The sequence below is a fragment of the Ambystoma mexicanum genome, chromosome 2q, assembly GCF_040938575.1.
Source record: "Ambystoma mexicanum isolate Mex_15411 chromosome 2q, UKY_AmexF1_1, whole genome shotgun sequence".
Lineage (NCBI taxonomy): Eukaryota > Metazoa > Chordata > Amphibia > Caudata > Ambystomatidae > Ambystoma > Ambystoma mexicanum.
Window position 1 is genome coordinate 803,018,766 of NC_090924.1, and position 21,097 is coordinate 803,039,862.

Here is a 21,097-nt window from a genome sequence, read left to right on the forward strand (position 1 = left end):
TTGTACATTATTGCCCTGTATTTAACTTATGTTGTCATATTGTTAATTTGGTTCACTTCTGTATCTTTCTGTAAACAGATTGAGCTAAGTTCTTTGCCATTTCATGTAAGTGTAACTGTGCTATACAAGATTGTGCGCCCGAATGCCTGCAGGCCTGGCACACTTTACAAATAAACTAAATACAAATACAAATTATTGGAGGAACTTGCTGATGATTTTGATTAAGAATGTTTTGCCTGAACCAGCTTGACCACTAACATATAGTAGTATAGGTTTGTGGTCTTGGCAGGTACAGTTTTTACTTTCATCTTGTACACCATGTCCAATTTGTTTTGTTACTTCTTGGAAAATGCTACGCTGCTCATTGTTTAGTTGTGATTTCAGTACAGCAAAGTCTTCTGTAGATTGCTCATACTGACACATGGTGTTTTCTACTTCTGTCATGGCTAATTCTGCCTCATTTGCTATTAGGTGCTGTCCAAGTGGTTCTTGGCTTCCTGTTACAGAAGGTTGACTACTGTCAGGAATGTCCACATCTAGTTGGGCCTCGAATTCTTCTTTGTGTTGCTGTTCGTTGTGCAACATTGTTTGGTACTGTGTAAAGTTTACGTCTGTTATAGTGCTTTCATTTGCTTTGAAAGCGTCTTCATAAGAGTCACATGTATCTAGTAACTATTCTTTTTTTCTCCATGGTTTAAAATGTTGTAGCAGGGACATGTAATACAGTTCTTTATGTTGAGGAGTTTTTAATGACAATTAGATATGATTAATTAAGCTGCATTTGATAAGTGTCACTAAGATGCCTTCACAATTTGCCACTCTGTATCTACCTTTCTTTCCAACTGGTTTAATATTATTTTGGTATGTGAAATTTTGGGGTACGTGGTATAGACGCATGTTTCCAAAGTGGTACTCCTGTTTGGGTAGTATGTGTCCAGTAAATTTTCAAAATGTCTTCGCTGCCGGGATCATTTTTAGCTATTGTTTCTATGTCCTCATATGATTTGAGAACTCTTTTTCTAGATTTAGCAGGACCAAAACTTAGCCATACTACATTTTTTAGATTTTCCATACAAGGCAGTACCGGTTAAATGGTCTGCAGCTTCATAGCAGCAGCATTCTCTATGAGAGAGCATTTTTATGCCTAAGCTGTACAATTTCTGTGATAGTGTTTTGTCAGATGCTATGTCATCCCAGAAGTCCTGAAGCTCTGTTTTCTCTGCTTTGGTTTAGTAGGCTGTGACATATCGTGCAAATGCAGTGTTATGGCCTGTAATGACTGCACATCTAAGTTTGTATTCAATAGGAGGGCAATGATTGCATTGTAATCATTGATGCATTTTGTTCATTATGTTCTTTTTATGTAATATGTGTTCTTAGGAGATTTACCTTTCACATTATGTCTAACTGAAGACGTGAAAGTGTTCACTTGACCTGTTGTTGAAACTGTTCTAGGGAAACCAAATCAGCATTTGGTGTAGTATTTCCCTTTGTTTTTATATTTGCAAACACAATATTTCCCACATTTGTGTCTTTGAAATTGTACAATTTGTGCAGAAAAGTCACTATGTGTTGTCTGTGAAGGGATTTCACACATGACATATTTTTGGATGAACTGCAAAATATTGGCATCACTGTCCTGACCAAATTTAGGAGCATCTTTAATCCACAAAAGCATGTGGATGTGTTGTACTCCTCTGGCTTGGTATTCTTTTCTCCATAAGAAGTGTTGCACTTCTCCGAGGGGAGGAGCAATTTTATTACAAATAAAGTGTAGCATAGCAATGAAGCGATGATGGAAATATCTTGATACATTTACAGGATCTAGAGAGCAGAGTTCTGTTTTTATATCTATGTTTGATTTGTTTTTGTTTGCTATGCATAGGAAATCGTGTACATCTTCCCATTCATATTCTGCACAACTTAATGTCACAAACCAAGTGAGTGGGCCAAGGTTTCTTATTATACAGCCACATCTCTGTGACATCTGAAACAGTATTGTTTTGTACCACGCAGGTTTGCTAAAAGATTTGTAATGCTTGACTGTAAAATCTCATCATTTTCTTGCACTTTTTGTAGTAATTCCGTAGCTGATATATTTTGAAAATGGGTACCTGATTTCAATGTGTGTGCAACTCGGTAGCATAGAGTTGCTAGTTCACTTTCAAAAAGAAGGTGCAATATGCGTTCTACGTTTTTTTGTCTGAATCTGGGGTTTTCAGAATACAGTCGTAAAGAGCGGTATTCTGATGCTGTTATTTGTGTGTGTCTATCATCATACCTTCCTCCTTTCCCAGTAGGAAAGAATAGAGGAAAGGCACGTGCTTCTATACTTTTTTTCCCATATGCTGATTGGAGATCCTTTGGCTTGTCGCATTTGGTACATTTCCAGTGCATCATTTATGGTGTCTTTAGAGTGCAATGGATGCATTGTATAATGGTCTAAAATATTGGCTTCTGTAGCAGGATCTAGAAGTTGAAATTGACCAGTTTCTGATGACTCTTGAATTATTTCAGTGGTTTCCCTCAGGTTTTCTTCAATATTAATTTCTCTGTCGTATTCATTTTTGTCTTTTAGATATTGCAGGGCTTGTCTAACTTTATGTCAATTAGTTGTTTAGCAATTTTGTTTTTGTTTTTTATAGGCACGCCATTTACTAAGATAATTAAAGATTGATCTATTGGACGTTGCACTCCAGAGTGTGTACATTTTCTTTGAGATCTAATGGCAAATAGACAACTTTGCCACAAACGCCTTTCACTAATTCAGAGGGAGGTAGTTTTGATGTTTTTGGTTGAAGGCATATTATTGCCTGAAATGGGTGCACTGTTTGAATTATGATGCTCTCATATAAATTGAGTTGTTTCAGGGGTTTTGGTAATGGGAATAATTACAAGTTATTTGTGATAGCGCGTGAAGGTGTTTGGTTGTTGTCAAGTTTTGCAGTGCTGCAGTGCAGTAACTGAAAAGTATTAAGGGGTCAGTAGTCTTGTATTTGTTTTCTGCTACAAGATAGAGAGCTAATTGGAACCATTTGGAATCTTCATTGTCTTCTATTTTGTACTTTATGTCTACAGTTATTTTTATAAAAGTCCTGCGGAAACACACACACACAGGGTTTGGTATTTCAGCAGATGTACTTTTAAACTTTAGTATTTCTTTTTTGTATGTGTGTAATAGAAGGTTTCCATCTGTACAGTTGTTGTTAGTCTGTTGTAAACCTATTGCATTTTGTAAGTGACTTTCTGTTCCAAAATATTTTCTCTGGATATGCCCTATTTCTTCAAGTAGTTGTTTTGCTTTACCATGTAGAACATTGTTATTTAAATTGGCTAGTGCTAAAGCAGGACTTTTGGCATAGTACAGTTTATGGACCAGATTTCTTATAGTTGAATGATGTGTTGATATCATTTTGATATGGTGGAAGATGCTTTTGCAAAAAGGTCCAGAATTACAGGCTAATGAATGTCCTTGTAATCCTGTGTATTTGCGCACTGGATAGGAGTTCATATTTTGTAGTAGTTTCATTTTGAATTTGTCTTTGCCTTTCACATACTGATTGAGGAACTGGTGTAAAGATTTGGCTATGTTACACATTGATGTGCACGGCCATTTGTAGACTGGACGTATTAGGTCAGCGGAATGGAGAGTTGATACTGAGTTTTCTGGGGATATTTTTGTGAGCAGTGTTTCTTGTTTTATAATGGTATTATTAAGCTTTTCATACCCTTGTCCACTGCTATGTATAGCAATTGGGTTTATTTGCTTTTGTGTGTGTGCTTCTTCATTGAAATATGCTTCTGTGCTTATGGTGTGACTCCATTCACCTCCACAGATGTTTGTGAAGCTATCTTTATTGATATTCAGTTTCTTGAGAAGACTTTTTTGTAGTTCAGTACTTACTTTTGTTAGTGGTTTCATTCTGTTTAAAACTAAAATAAATAATTTCCTTTTGAGAAGGATTGCACTGAGCTTCTATGATTAATTTTCTATGGTAGGTTTTAAGGGTTGTGCGTGATTTCTCTCCTGTTTTTATAAGCTTCTGAAGGACTCTGTGGTGGAAAATATTTTGTAAAATAATTGTTTTTGGTATGCTTACTTGCCACTACATCAGGATTTATAGGTGCAGTGTTTGCACTAGTGGTAGCTGCAGTGTTGCTAACCACTTTCTGTTTCGTTTTACTCTTTGAAAGAGGAGGCAAAGTTTCTGTACTGAAAGCTTGTTTTGTTTTGCTTAATTACTGTATTTGCCGTTTTGTACACATTCTGCTAGAGGTGGATGCTTATTTTGGAGAGTTTTAGTTTGATTTTGCTTGCTTTTACCTTGCTTTCTAAAGAGTTGATTTTTGGTAGGCATTCTTTGGGGTGTGCTGGAGAAAAAAGAAAGTGTGGGTTAGGATCTTGTGCAGTGTATGAGTGTCTGAGTATGATGGTAAGGCTGTATGTAAAGGTGTGTGATTGTGCAATGGGCTGCTACGTCTGGTTGGGAAGACTATTCTTGTATTTGTGTGTTACTAAACTGGTGTTCAGATTACAATACAAAGTATGGAGCTGGTGAGGGGAAGCACTAATACTGAATCTAATGTTGTACAATTGTTTGTTCTAGAATACTAGAATTCTACATTGTTTGAGTAACAGAACATTATGACAGTATTGAACTTACTTTTTTGGATGGGAAGAGTAGGTTTCTTGTGAGTTCCCCTTTGTACTTCAGACGCTGCTGCTTTTCAGGGGAGTGGTCTTCACTGCATTGTTAATGTAGACATGGCTTTCTTTGTTTATTCAGTAGTAGTGCTTTCTGATAACTGTGCATAGCATGTACATGCACTTTTCTTTGCCTATGTGCATTCTGTATATTTTATTTAGAATCTGTTAGTTGAATGTGCTTTAGGAATGAGTGCAATAGTAAGTGCACAGAGCACAGGCAGTGTTATTGGATGCTAGCTTTGTTTGCTATTTTTACATGGTAAATGGCAGGAACGATATGGAAAAGTATGCAATGTATGCATTTGTGAAGGTGTGGGAAATAAAGCAGAAGGATTTGATGGGGTCAGCAGCTTATTACTCAGTAGGTCATTATCAAATTACTGGGTGATTCTGTGGTGCTTGGAGATGGGAGAGTTTGAAATAAAGTAAGGGTTGCAAGGAAGGATCTGGTGCTTGTGTTGCAGACTGAAGAGAAGGGGGAGATGTATGTGTTGCTTTACAACACTGTACATAGTTGTAGATGATGCAATAGACATGAATGCACCTGTACATCGTTGAATGCTGTTGTAAATTGTGGAACGGCATGGGCAACCAGCTGGAATAAGAGAGCTATATAGATTGAAAGAACAGTTGTAGAGGCAGTGGTGTTGTTTCAGCTGGGAGCCTTTCAAATGATATTGGCTATCTGTGTGCATAAATAAATATGCATATACTCATCCTGTGTGCGTGTCATTTTATAACACACTACAAAGCCTTTTTCTATAATTATACTGTTATTTCTCCCATATTTTAACATGAAATTACACTTTGTTAGATAGCTGTGTGTGTTGTGTTTGATTAGTATTATAATCATTTGTAAAGGAAGTTGAAATGATAGAATGTAGGTTAAATATGCAGAATGTATAGGAACGAAATTTATGTACATGTTATGCACTATAATGCATTAAATGCTATTACGGCTGAAATGTGGATAAATAAGTGGCAGTGGTTACACAAATGATAGAATGAATGAATACAATAACAGTTTGCACATTGCAGTTATTAATATGGGTAAATAAAAATGTGAAAAGCAGACAGCTTTGCAAGTGACGCTTGATCATAGCAGATGGAAGAAATGACAGTAAGCTTGTTTTACAGGTTATAAAGGGTAAGTGGCAGTTACTCTGTTTATATGCATTCATACATGCCAACCCTCCCGATTTAGGTGGGAGAGTCCTGATTTTTCAGTGAAAAAATATAGTTATTTTTCACATTCTCACGCCTAAAATTACTGTAGCCCCAATGCATTTCTATGGGGAAATGTAGGTCTTCCGATTTCACTGTGGAAATCTCCCTGCCTGGTGGCTCTGAATGTTGGCATGCATGTGCATTTATACAAGAAATGTACATGAACTGTGCAGAAAATATTCATACCTGTAGTTTGTGTTCATGCATGTGGATGTGCATGAATCTGCAAATAGAAATGTTGAAGAGTTTACTAGTAGTTGCTCTAGGTGCTTTGCAGTCACAGCCCAATTGTACTGGTGAAATGGTGCAGAGAGTGACGTGGAAAGGGTAGAAGGGCTGTCCCAGTGTTACACGCTGTGCAGACACTGTGGCTGTTCACGGACAGGGCGTGCCACATCTGGGGTTTCTCAGAAAATCCAGCATGGAGAGGGGACTGTAGGGATTAGCCAATCAGGTTTTGAGTTTCTGCTTTGTATTGAGAGAGGTAGTGTGTAGTGAAGATGGCAGAGGTGGAGAAAGTCAGAGTGTTGGTGCTTGGAGATATGTTTGTGAATGGTTTAGAGCAGTATGCAAAATGTAGGAATGTGGGAAACAATGTTGATGTAAAAGGAGTGGAGGTGGTGTGGAGCACTGTGACTGGTTTCAATTTACAAGAAATCATAGAAGTTTGTCAAGATATGGCTAGGGTTAATAGTCCACATGTGGTTGTCTTGCACTGTGGTGCTTTGCATTTGGGTTATGTCTGTTCCCCTTCTTTGTTGGAAGATCTGCAATACTTGGTTCAGGCAGTAATGAAACTACTTCCAAATGCCAAGATATTTCTTTCTGGTTTGATGCCTAGGGCAATATGGGACAATAGTTCTTTTTTTTGTCCTCAGCAAAATGTTGCTAGGTCGTTAATCAACAGAGGCATGTTTGTTTTAATGACTAGAGCTGGCATGTTCTTTTGCAACAGTGACAATATTGACTCTGGTGATGTCGATTACTTTAAAAAATATGGCAAGCCTTTATCTTTTATGGGAAATGCCATGCTGTTTTGGAACATAACGGTTGCTTTGGAGAAGCTAAGGTGAAGATTTGTGCAAGAAAATAAGGGGGAAAAAACAAAAAAATACAAAATAAAAGGTGTTTCTGAAGCATCTGCAAAAAAAAAAAAAAGATTTTACGATTTGTCTGCGGACACCGCGGTTTTCTGTGGACAGCACATATTACATACTGGATTTTTGAGGTTGAGAGGCATGCAAATGAGACTTAGCAGAGCAAGGGATTGGTCAATAGGTTTTACTGGGTGTGATGTGTGAGCAGAGACTTTGTCAGAAAGTCGTTTTGCTTAGAGGAGAGCAGGTAGCTACGGCTGTGTTTTTCAGAAAGCCGATTGTCTGGATTTTGGGAGATTCATGGATAAATTGGTTGGAAGTGCAGGCAGATCACTGTGGAGTGGATGTACATCTTGGATTCCTTCATGTGGAAGTTCACTGGCATGGAGTGCATGGAATGAAGTGGTTGGATTTGGTACCTCTTTGTGCTACTTTGGTGACACAGTGTCATCCAGATATTATTAGTATTCATTGTGGAGGAAACAGTTTAGGACATGTGTCTGCAATCTCTTTGCAATTTGCAATGAAAGAAGGACTTTGGAAAGTCATGGACATGTATCCAAACTCCAGAATAATTTTTTGCTGTATTGCTCAGAGACAAATGTGGCTGCGCTCTTCTTCATTTGGCCCACAAATGGAGAAAACAAGGCGCAATGTCAACAAGGCTGTCTGTGCCTTTTTGAGAGATGTTGGTATAACCTCTTTTTACAATGAAAACATTATGTTTTGTAGTTCACACATTTTTAGCACAGATGGAGTACATCTTACTTATGCTGGCAATCAGATTTTTCTGCAAAATATACAAAATGCATTGCAACCTTTTTTGGATTTACAGCAATCCTGTTTGCAGTAGCTGTTGACCATTTGAAGTTTTTGAAAAACAAAAACACACCACAAAAGGGCTCTTTTCAGAGCCACCACTTCCTCACAGAGAAAAGTGCAATGGTTCTGACAGGGCAGCACCACAAACATTTTAGAGGTCCGCGGACAGTCCGCGGACTTCTAAAAATGACACTTCTATTTTTGAACTGTGAAAGGTGGCTCTGAAAAGAGCCTTTTTATTTTTTTTTTGGTTTTTGTTGGTTTATGTTTTTTTTTTTTTAAACGCAACACACACGGAAAGGACGGGAAAGGAGGGTAAGGAAGGGACATCAACCACAGGGATAAGAAAGGGCAGGTGGAGAGCAGAAGATGTAGAGTGGGCCTTATTCAGGTAAGTAGCAGTCCTTCTCATGCTCCTTGACCACAGTCTAGAAAGCACTTAAAAGGTTCTCCCAACTGCAGAGTTCTGTGTCGCAGTACATGCACAATACTGTGACCCTCGAAAGGTAAGGATCAACAGTATCACGTATGCCCTGCAAAGCAGCTGGAGGGATGCGCTGCCCCACAGGAGTGTTTCTTGTGGTGGCAGGAGTGGAAATAGAGGATGCTGCAGGAGAACTCAACCTACTTCATTTATCGCAAGGTACAACCTTACGAATAGCCCCACCTTGGAACGACTTTAGGTGTCACTTCATTGACGTAGTACCATAGATGTACAAACCCGGTTTCCCACGACTCAGCACCACCTTGCACTGATTGCAGGTCACCTTGTTTGCACATGTTTTTGTTACTCCATCAAGAGTGGTAAATAACCTCCACACCCAAGAATCATGATGAACACTAGTAGTAGGGACTTCCACTACCTCATCCTCTTCATCCTCTTAACCACTCTCCTCTGTATCCTCATGCCTGTTCCCCTCTGCAGGCCCTTGTGCCGGTGGTGCTGAGAGAGCAGTAGCACCAGCAGCAGCCATGGATGCCATCAGGACAGTTTTTTAAAGAGCAAGAGCAATCCAATGCAACAAGGAGCAGTCTCTGTCCTGGAAGCCCAAAAACAGAATAGGGAGAAGCTGTGGGGTGTGGCGTTTTATAGAGGTGCTGGGGCATGCTTCACAGACACCCACACTGTCTGCAAACACTTTGAACACCAAGAAAGGGCTCAAAAAGTTCCAAAAAGTATGCAGATCGCCAGGGACATGGTCTGGGACATGTGCAAGGGTGAACTTTTCCAGGAAAATACCTTGGATTGCCCAAAAAAAACACGTTTTAGGTGTCTAGGGGCCCAGACAGTGTTCGTTATGCTTCTGTTTCTGTATATTTAATGTCTGTATGGTCTATTAAATAAAAATGGTTAAGTACACATAAAGTAAGAAATTGGTTTATATAGAGAAGTGTAGTGTCTTCTATTAGTATCACTGTTTTAGCTCAATCATACCATGGAAAATGTTCTTCCAGCCATTCCAAATGACTAGAAATGTCTGTGTAAAAAAAATATATATTACTTTCAGTGTACCTAATACAGAAAGTTTATAAATATATACAATAAATGAAGTATACTCACTAGTGTCTTGCCAAGTTTTGATGTTACTGCTGCGTAGGTGTCCTGTTGATTTTTGCTGTGCAGTTTCTGTGAGGTAATTCTGTTGGAGGCAGGTATATTCCATCATGTTGCATATGCTATGTAATTGGACAGTTGGTGTCTTACATATACCGTTTGTACTTCATATTTATTATTGAATGTAATGTATTTATTTGCTGCTTTTTGAACATGTTCAGTGTTTTTATTGCATGATACAATAATGTAAGATATGCCCTGAGTTTTTGGATAGTGTTGCAGTTGAGCATGTCCATCCGCTGACATGCACATGGTTCGCAGACATCAGAACCACTTGTGCAGGTAGGGGGTCCAGTATGTTCTATGTTATATGTATATAGACCAAGGGAATCCTAGTAAACGTTTATCAAATTTAAATTATCTATATCTATATTCAGTGAAAAAAAACTTTGTAACAGGAACTTTATAGTTAAGGTGCACTACTAATAACCTGCATTGTGTGCAGCACACACCATAGATGAGAAATATTCACAATCTTGCCATGTTGGATGTTAAATTGATAAATGCTTTCGTATTCGAGTTTTATGTACTGTGAAACATGTAATAAGTAGCTAATGAAACCCCACTTACTGCATAATTGTACTACTACAGACAAAACATAAAGAGAACACAACCCATAGAAATATTAGCATGTACAGGGAAAGTAAAGTCAGCAAGAATGCAGCAGTACGACCAGAAAGTGTTCATAACGTAACTGATTATCTTCATGCACAGAAATGATTGCTGTGTTTTAAGCCTGCCCAACCTGTGGAAAACCCGAATTGCCCAGTATATTTCTCCATTTCTGCTACCCCTTCCCTTTCCTAATTGTGTGTATTCATGTGTGTAAATAAAGTTCTATATGTATACTGTTGCTGTGTGTGTGTGTTTTCTTTTTTTAAAAGCCTGTTAAAAGTCAGTGGAGAGCACGCCTTCCAGGGATATCTGCAATTAAGCAAAATGGAGGTGTTCTACGGACACTGCGTCTGTCCGGTCTGTCGGCAATCAAAATGGAGGTGTCAGTAGGAACCTACACCTGTCCGCAAGACCGCAAAGTTGTGACGCACCTTTAATTAGTTCGGGGAGCCCACGCCTGGCTACCAGACACCTGAGCGCATGCGTATCTCATCCCCTGGGTCCTGCGAACACCGCCCCTGTCCGGCATGTCCGTAAAAAGTGGTGACATACTTTCATTAGTTCAGGGAGTGCACCCATGTCCGGCAGACACCTGAACGCATGTGCATCTCATCTCCTGGGTCCTGTGAACATTGCCCCATCCGGCATGTCCGCAAAGTGATGATGTACCTTAATTAATTTGAGGAGCTCATCCAAGTCTGGCAGACACCTGGGCACATGCGCATCCCACATCTTGGGTCCTACGAACACAGCACCTGGTCGGAAATGTCTGCTGCATGTGTGTCACACTTTTATTTAGTTTGGGGAGAGACAACTATGCACATGCGAACAATGTTACCCGTGCAATAGGTGTCCTACTGACAGCTGTCCCATTCATGAGCATCTGCGATGTCATCATGTGACCGCACCCATGCTGAGTGTAGGCCTTTATTCGCGGACAGGGTCCGGGCCCCCAGACATCAAAAAATGCTTTTCTGTGGAATCCATGGTGTTTTACTGTGAAACTGCACACTTGCAGAGGGCCCAGTCCATGGCCCTGATAATCTGGACACTTTTGGAACTTTTTCAACCCAGCTTGGGGTTTGGAGTGTCTGCGGAGTGCGCGACTGTCCCTGCAGTACTCCCCAGCCTCCCTATAAAAGGCCACACCCCAGAGCTGCTTCTTATTCTGCTTTTGGATTTCCAAGACAGAGCACTGCTTGTAATTGGGCACTTAACAATAATATTAATAATAATAATAATAATTTTGCATTTATATAGCACTATGAACCCTCAGGTATCTGAGCACTGCTTATTGTTACCCACGGTGTGTGGTGATCATTCATCGACCTCGGAAAGATGAAAGGCTGAGTTTGGCTCTGCCGGGATTCGAACCTGCATCAGCAGGCTCTGCACGGATGTCAAAGCGAGCGCTCTACTCGCTGTGCCACTTGACCAGCTTTCACTGGCTGCCATTCCTGTCATTGTTGCATTATTTCCATTGCTATTGCTAATTGCTCCCCAGGACTACTGATACAGGGTGCCGTTTAGCTACTTCACATTCCTGTGTTCCTGCTGTTCCTGGTTCTTGATACATTTTGGAGATGGCATCCAAGGCTGCTCCTGCTGCCACTGCATCTGCCTCAGCAGCACCCCCACCCTCACCCTTGCCACCACCAGCTTTCTAAGGGCTTGGGGAGGGGAACAGCTGTGGTGATGTAGAGAGGGATCAAGGAGAGGACGAGGATGAGGTAGTGGAAGTCTCCATTGCCACTGGCCAGCATGAGTCTCGGGTGTGAAGGCTGTTTACCACCGTTGGAGATGTGCCCAAAGCATGTGCAAACAAGGTGAAATGCAATGAGTGCCAGATGGTGCTCAGTCGTGGCAAACCAGAATTGTACAGCTACGACACCACTTCCATGTGGTGACACCTGAGGTCGAATCACAAGGCCATTTCGGAGGGTCATTACCTTCGTCCAAAGCAGTAGGTTGAGTTCCTCTGCAGCATGCTCTTTATCTGCTCCTGCAACCACAAGAGACTCTCCTGTGGGTCAGCGGATCCCTGTACCAGCCTGTCAGGCCATACACACTGCAGCAGATCCTTACCTTTTGAGGGTCACTGTATTGTGCATGTACTGCAATGCGGTTCTCTGCAGGGGGAGCAATTTCAATGTGCTTTCCAGGCTACGGTCCGGGGGCATGAGAAAAACTGCCACCAGTGAGGCCCACCCAACATCTTCCTCTCTCAACCTGCCTTTTCCTATCCCTGTGGTTGGTGTCCCTTACCTACCCCCCTTCCCTTCCTTTCCTTGTGTCAACTAAAACCAAAAAAAAAGCTCTTTTCAGAGCCACCTTTCACAGTTTAAAAATAGAATTGCCAATGAAATGATGCTGGCCCCTGCACAACCTGTGAAGTCTGCAGACAGCGCGGTAGTCCACGGACTTCTAAAAAATGTGGGTGGTGGCACCATCAAAAAGCATTGCACTCTTTTCCAGGAGAAACCGGTGGCTCTGAAAAGATCCTTTTTCTGGTGTCTGTTTGTTTTTGGAAAGGTTGAAGTGGCCAACACCTACTGGAAAAATTATTGCTATACTTGCAAAAAGGGCTACAATGCATTTAGCATATTTCACAGAAAAAAAGCCGATTCCCAGCATCAGTAAGATGGACTCCATCTCTGCAAAAATTGTTGGTGCTACAAAATGTAATATTTTCATTCTGGAAAGAGGACATGCCAACATTTCTTGAAAAGGCTCAAACAGCCGCGTTGAAATTCCGCCTCGCTTTCTCCATTTGTGGACCAAATGAAGAAGAGCATAACCACATATGTCTCTGCACAATGCGAGACAAAATTACTCAGTAGTTTGGAAACATGTCCATGACTTTGTCAAGTGCCTCCTTCATCACAAACTGGAGTGAGATTTTGGTAACATGTCCTAAACTCTTCCCTCCAAAATGAATAATAATAATGTCTGGATGATAGTGCATCACCAAAGTGGCACACATAGGAACCAAATCCAACCACTTCATTCCATGAACTCCATACCAGTGCATATCCACATGATGTAATCCAAGATGTGCAGGAACTCCACAATGCTTTGCATGCACCACCAACCAATGTATTCAGGAGACCCCAAAATCCATACACTCTGCCTCCTGAAAGAGCCAGCCATAAGTATAGCCATCTGAACTCCTCTCAGCAAACATACCTTCTGCCACAGTCTCTCCTTGCACACTACACCCAGGAAACCTTATTGACCAATCCCCTGGCCTCCACAGTCCCATTTCCATGCCTGCTATCCTCAAAAGGCCCAGATACGGCACATGGGATCCGGGAACTACTGCAGTGTCCGCTGAAATATTTGCACAGGGGTGGGGGAACACATTTAAACCAGGGTAAAGGATTTCTTCTTTAGAGGTGGCTCTGAAAAGAGCCTTTTTTTAAAGGTGCTTAAAAAAACTATATTAACTTCTTAACAGCAGCCCTCAGATTCCGGAAAAAATGAGCATTGCCCAGAATGGACAACAGAAGTCCATAAACATGAAAAAATTGCATATTAAGGCAGTCAATGTTGTCATTGAAAAAAAGCAACATATTCGCACACCAAATAACAAGCAACCTTTCAAGATTTTGCTGGGGATTGAACACATTTTCTTTCTCCCATAGTGCTCTTGGTAATATTTTTGAAAACACCACCTTTGCACATGGGAATAGTTGGATTAGTCTATCCATGAAGGACTTCAAGACAGGTATCAAACTTGGGGTACTGATGTACCCCAAATATTCTCCTCTACAGTGCACCAACAAGATGTCTGAACTGCCAACAGTAGACAAATTCTACAAAGAGAAACCAGTTCCTCCAAATTGCACCCAGGCACACTCTGCCACTAAACCTCCATGCTTGGAAACCCAAATTCTGTAGTGACACCTCTGGATTTAGCATATTTTTCCAGATTAACAACAAATCTGTCACCAAGGAACCAGACTGAATATCCTGCCATATTCACCATACAACAAACACAGCAATGACAAAAAGTATAACCCCCCGTTCCTGTAAAGCACACCCTTAACACCTGATTGGATAATCCCCACAGTGCACTCCCATTTCCATGCCAAGCATGCAGACACCCTACTACAACTTGCACTAATCCATTTCCAAACTAAATAGTGCAACAGCAACACACACACTTGCAAAACTGTACCTTCTCAGACATACTTATAAATACTCCACTGACCCCCTTAGCATCTATGCTGATGCTCCCAAGTCCCCATTCACATAAATAGCTGTCCAATTTCACACACACACTAACTCTTTCTGCCAAGTCATCCTCCTATAATTTTAAATAATGTGTTCTCAAGTGCAATTACTGTGCCATTAACACACATATGTACTAACATCCGTCTTTCGCAATTGCAGTGAACACCACTCTCCTGAAAGTCAGTGGCATCTCAAGTGGAAAATAGAACCCAGAAGAAACCTACTCTCAACAACCAACAAAGTAAGTGCAATGCTGTCGTAGTGTTCTGCCTGTTACTCAGACAGTGCAGTGTTCATGTATTGTAGGCTACACAATTCTATCAAACCAACAGCATTTGCTTCACTCTTACTCATTGCACCTCAACAGGTGCCCACTTTGTATCGTTATCTGAACACCATTATAGTAGCACATATATACCAGCACAGCCTTCCCAACCTAAAGTAACAGCCCATTCCACAATCACACATCTCTATATGTATGCCTACCCTCATATTCAGACACTCATACACAGTGCACACATATACATGGCATAACCTCCAAACACACACTTTCCTTTTTTCTCCAACAGACACTAAAGAATGCCTCCAAAAAAGCAACTTTGTAGAAAGCAACGCAGAAATAGAGCAGATCAAACTAAAAGTGTACAAAATAGCCATCCACCTTTAGCAGAATGTGTACAAAAAGTTCAAGCAAAACAGCTAATACAGTCACTAAGCAAAACTGAAGCACGTAACAGGAAAGAAACTGTAACTTCTCTTTCAAAATGTCAAAATAAAAAGAAATGTACTAAGAAGATTGCAACTACCACTAGTGCTAACAGTGCACCTACAAATGGTAATATATCCACAAGTAAGCATTCCAAAAAATTAATTTTACAAAACATTTTCCACCACAGAGTCCTTGTTCATGCTCAACACTTAAACCTTACAGCTGATTCTGGAAGCTCTCATAGACAGTGCAATGCTCCTCAAAAAGAAATTCTTTATATTAATTTTAAACAGAATGAAACAACTGACCAAATTAATTAGTAAACTACAACCAGTACTTCGCAACAAATGCAATGTCAGCATAGATAACTTTGGAAACATTTGTACAGGTGAGTGGAGTCACACCACCAGCACAGAGCCATATTTCTATGAATAAGTATACAAACAAGAGCTAACAAACCAAATTGCCATGGGGATGAAAAGGTAGACAATGCCATTATGGAAGAAGAAACACTGCTTTCAAGAATATCACCAGCAAACCTAGCATCAACTCTCCATTCCAACAAACCAATAAGCCCCATCTACAAATGGCTTTGCACATCAATTTGCCAAAAATCTATCAAATCTTTGCAGCAGTTCCTCAATCAGTATCTGAAAGCCAAAGACAAAGCAAATGCGCAAATACACTGGGCTACAAGGACATTCATTACCCTGCATTTGTGGACCTGCTTGCAAAACCACCCTCCAGCATATCAAAATGTTAGCAACACACCATTCTGCTGTAGAAAGTGTAGAAGCACAAGCCTTTCCTCTACTTTTTCCTACACAAATAACAGCATCAGAATACCACTCTTTACAGATTTATTCTGAAGACCCCAGATTCAGACAAAATGTTGAATATATATTCCACCTCCTCTTTGAAAGTGAACTAGCAACTCTATGTTATGGAGTTGCACACATATTAAAAAAAACCTGTTCCAATTTTTAAAACATGTCTGCTACGCAGCTACTTCAAAAGGTGCAAGAGAAAGATGAAGTTTTACAGTCATGTATTACAAATCTCTTGGCAAACATGCATGGTACGAAAGAATACAGGTTCTGGTGGCACACAGATGTACAGTGTATGCTGCACAACCTTGGCTCGCCCACATCCTTTGTCATATTAAGTTGTGCAGAGTATGCATGGGAAGACTTGCAATCTTTTCTTCGCATAGCGAACGAAAACAAAGCAGGTATAGACATGAATACACCAGGAGCACTATGCTGTCTTGATCCTGTAAATGTGTCAAGGTACTTCCATCATCGCTTTATTGCCATTCTGCACTTCATTTGTAATAAAACACTTCCTCCCCTCAGAGAAGTGGAACAGTTCTTTTAGAGAAAAGAATATCAAGCCAGAGGATCACCACACATCCACATGCTTTTGTGGATTAAACATGCTCCTAAATTTGGTCAGGACAGTGATGCAACTGTTTTGCAGTTCATTCACAAATATGTCACAGATTTTGCAGTTTCAAAAACACAAGTGTGCCAAGTATTGTCTGCGCAAATATAAAAACAAAGGCAAATACTACATCAAATGCTGCTTTGGTTTCTCTAGATCAGTTTCAGCAACAGGACAAGTGCACAGCTTCATGTCTTCGGTTAGACACAGTATGATAGGCAAATCACCTAAGAACATATACTGCATAAAAAGAACCGAAGCATCAACGTGCATCAATGATTACAATGCAATCATTGCCCTCCTATGGAATGCAAATATAGACTTGCAGTACATTGCAGACACTTCAACTGCAGTTGCACGATATGTCACAGCCCACTTAACCAAAGCAGAGCTAAAAGACCTCTGGGATGACATATCCATTGACAAAACACTGTCACAAAAAATTGTACAGCTTTGGCATAAACATACTCTCCCATAGAGAATGTGGCTGCTATGAAACCACAGACCGTTTAACCGGCACCGCCTTATAAGGGGAATCTGAAAACATAGTCTGGGTAAGCCTTGGTCTTGCTGCATCCAGAAAAAGAGTTCTCAGATCATACCAATACATAGAAACAATAGCCAAAAATGATCCCAATCCCAACAGCCAGGACATTTTGAAAAACAACTTATTGGACACATACTACAAAAACAGGAGTAATGATTTGGAAACCATGTGCCTATACCACATAGCCCAAAAAGATAAATACATATTCAAAAGTTGTGAGGGCAGCCTGGTTAAACTTACCAAATGCAGCCTGAATAATCATATGAAGTTGTCATTAAAAACTCCTCGGAGATCTCCTTCAATTGACTCCAGTGAAAGGTGTACCTATTTTTAAAACCTTGGGACACAAACTGTGCCATAAAACTCTTGGCAGCATATGAAATGTAAATCTCTGGCAACATTTCCAATACAGAGAACTAAATGAAAACATGCATCAGTCTTCAGACGTCACCTATGCCAACATTTTGAAAAGAATTTGGATTGGTGTACTATCTAAGAAAGCACAGTCTATCCTAAATACCAGATGCATCCATGAGCTATACGGCATAACACATATGCTACTGATGTCATGGAACAATTAGCACACAAAAATGTCAACTGTATGTCCTTAATGAAAACTCTAGCAAGCTGTGCACAATTCAATGAAATAATTCTGAAAAAGGAAATGTAACCACTAGTGCAAATTTACTCCCCAGACAAACTGGACGTACATGTATGACAGTGCCTAGGCATGAACAAGCCACAGCACGACTAAACACCTTAGAAAACTCTATCTGTAACACAGCTGGTTTGGAGAAAATGTTAACATTGTGTTTAAACTGTAGAGTAATGCTAAAGCGTAACCTTGATGTGGAGCAAGGTTTAGTTAATGGAGCACTTGGTACAGTTGTTGGCTTCCAGACCTACCCACGTGTCAACAGCATTCAGTTTGTCAATATGCACTTTGACAAACTTTCAGAAGTTAAAAGGATAGGATGCTCAACATCACGATTCCTTCTTTTCAAAGACATGTGTGTATGCAGAGAACAGTTTTCTCTGTGTCTTGCATATGCAGTCACTATTCATAAATCACAAGGTCTAACCTTAGATCAAGCATTGATTGATATTGGCAGCATAGTCTTTAAGGAAGGCATGTGTTACATAGCACTGTCACACCTACAAACACTTGAAGGAATATTGCTAGTCAATGTTGATGCAAGTAAAGTCAACGCTGACATTCCTTGCATCGTAGAGTACAATAGACTACGTGCACTCTACACACCCCATCTCAAAATGCACCCTGTTCCTCAAAAACACAAACTTTGTAAAAGAAAATGAGTGCAATCAGAACGTATACATGATCTCCCAACAGTACCACCAAAGAAATTGAAATCAGCTCATACTCCATCAATTACCAAAACCACAGAAGGATATACTAAAAAAGGCCAATGGATGCCCAACTGCACAAACAAAGAAAACTACCTCTGCAAATAAACCACATGATCTTCCATCAAATGACTCAGAACTATCTGGTCATTCAAATTTTTCAATTCAACTGGTGTAAATTGCTATGCAAATGTAGCAATCAATGTTCTATTCCAATTGCCACCAATTGTTGAAAACATTTACTTAAACGGCTGGGACCAGTTGTGTTTACAAATGCTACTCCTTCACAGAAATGTAACAAACAATCCTGAGCACACTTACAGTGTCTCAGGAATAAGGCAGGAATCAGACTACTGTACTGGAATGGTGAGATTAACTATACACATACAAGAAGATCCACAAGAATTTCTAATCTAATTGCTGCAAGTAATGGAAAGCAAAAACATACCTATAAATGAAATCTTCTAGATTTCATACATATGGAAACATGCATGCACTCTCTGCAACCATGTGATGCAGGAACAAGTCCCTAACGAGCATTTTGTCTATGTATCTATACCTAGCTGTGAAACCATTCCATTTCAGCAGCTTGTACAGCATATTATGTACTACTTGCAATTCTGATCATCGTTCCACCTTAAAGATACAATCACACAGCCAATACATAATAGAAATGCTTTTAAGAGACAATGCAGATGGTACCAAAAACAACTACAAGCTTACCAGCTTCACACATGGACAAGTATCACTTAGCAAGAAAACCTTCACAACAGTAGGCATAATCTACCACACAGGATCCACAACCAGTGTAGGTCACTATAATGAATGCATTAAAACGACATTTGGATGGTTTGAATGTAATGATACTTCCATTACTCTAAAGGAGAGATTACCAGCAAATCTTTCAAATGCCGACTTAATATTCTTGAAACGAAAATGTACTTACTGATCTCCAAAATTAGAATAACCTACTGCCCAACACACACCAGAACATATATAATTGCAAAAAGAAAATAACCTTCTACTCTGTGGTACTGGAACAACTTATCATAAAGCCACTATCCAACAAAGACATCGGTCGCCCTGCTATACCATTTTTTCCCCAATGACCCAATGATTATTGTAACAGAAACAACAAGTGTAGAAAAGTCACACTAATATTGTTTCCTACATAGTACTTAAAATCTTAAAATAAAGTACTGAGTATGAGGGTCTACAAACTGTTTTCAGTAACCTCTGAAACCACCAGCTAGTAGAGTAAGGAAACAGCTGTCTAACAATGCCCATACCAATGCAAGAAATATGCAAATATCAGTAACTACACCAATAGTGCTGCAAAGGCACCTCGCAATAGTGATAAATGTAAATGCACCAACAAGAATGAATGTGCTTGAAAACATACCCTGCGAAAATGAGAAACTGTAAACAGTTAGAATACACAAACTGGAATCTAACTACCATAATATTTCAATATTACTTGCAGCAGTCAAACTGCCAAACTCACTCTTCAGCAACCACAGTGCTACAAACATACCCTCAACAACTTCCAAACTATCAACAGTTAGAATACGTCAACAGGTATCTAACTCCCCCACAATTCTGCACTATTAATGTGCAATACCACAGTACTTACAAAACAGCAACCAAACGCCTAAAGAAATATTTCTAAAAAGAGGAAACAGAAAAACTGTTAGAATCCACCAACTGGTATCTAACTGCAACCATACTACCACCACTACCAAAAGAAAAATCACACACCATTTCAATTCCTCCTTCTGCAACAGTACACCTTAAACATTGCTGTAACTAGTGCACACATCGCCAAAATGGACTGTGCAACATAACAACAAATAAACACAGATGTTTTATTTTTAATCCTGCATGGATTAATTTCTCGCACAGACTCAATGATTATGCAAACAAACACAGGAACTGTGCACATTGCACAGTACACTTGTTTAAAGCATAGTACTTATGAAGTACTAATTTTGAGGGTCTACAAATTATACAAATGTCTTCAATGCAATGCATTACAACATTATGAAGTACCTACCCTAACATGTTATATTTTCTTTTATCATGGAGAATGAAACGATTGCTACTACATTTCCACGTACCATGCAAAAAAACCGCATAGGCCCTCAACAATGCAAACAGTAAGTATACAATTATTGGTGTCATACTTCTTTATAATCTGCACATTGCAATCTGTACACACATATTTGTGCAATCCATATACCAGTATCACAATGTTGAATGCATAGCTGTATTATATCGCAGTGGTTGTGGCCAGAGCCTAGACTCTTGGGTGAATGGCCTACAGACTGCTTCCTCCAGCCATGCACCCAAGAGTCTAGGCCCTGGCCGCAACCACCACAACTTTATACAGCCATGCATGCCAACATCTGCCCACTTACCACAACCCACAAACATAACACGGCCACCTGAGGCCCTATTCACTTCAGTTCACATACTACTATAGTTCTTCCAACCAATGGAGAAACCCTTGGATGCATGGCATCTGCACCCAAGACTCTATCAACTTCCAACAACCAATACATCGTAATACAGTAAACTATCCAAGAATCTGCTCAGTGGCCACAGCCCAAACACATACCCCATCCACTTGAGGCCCTGTCCACTTCTGTACACATAGTATTCTAATACTGTACCCAGTGGGCACACTCCTGGACTGTTGACTGCATCATCTCCA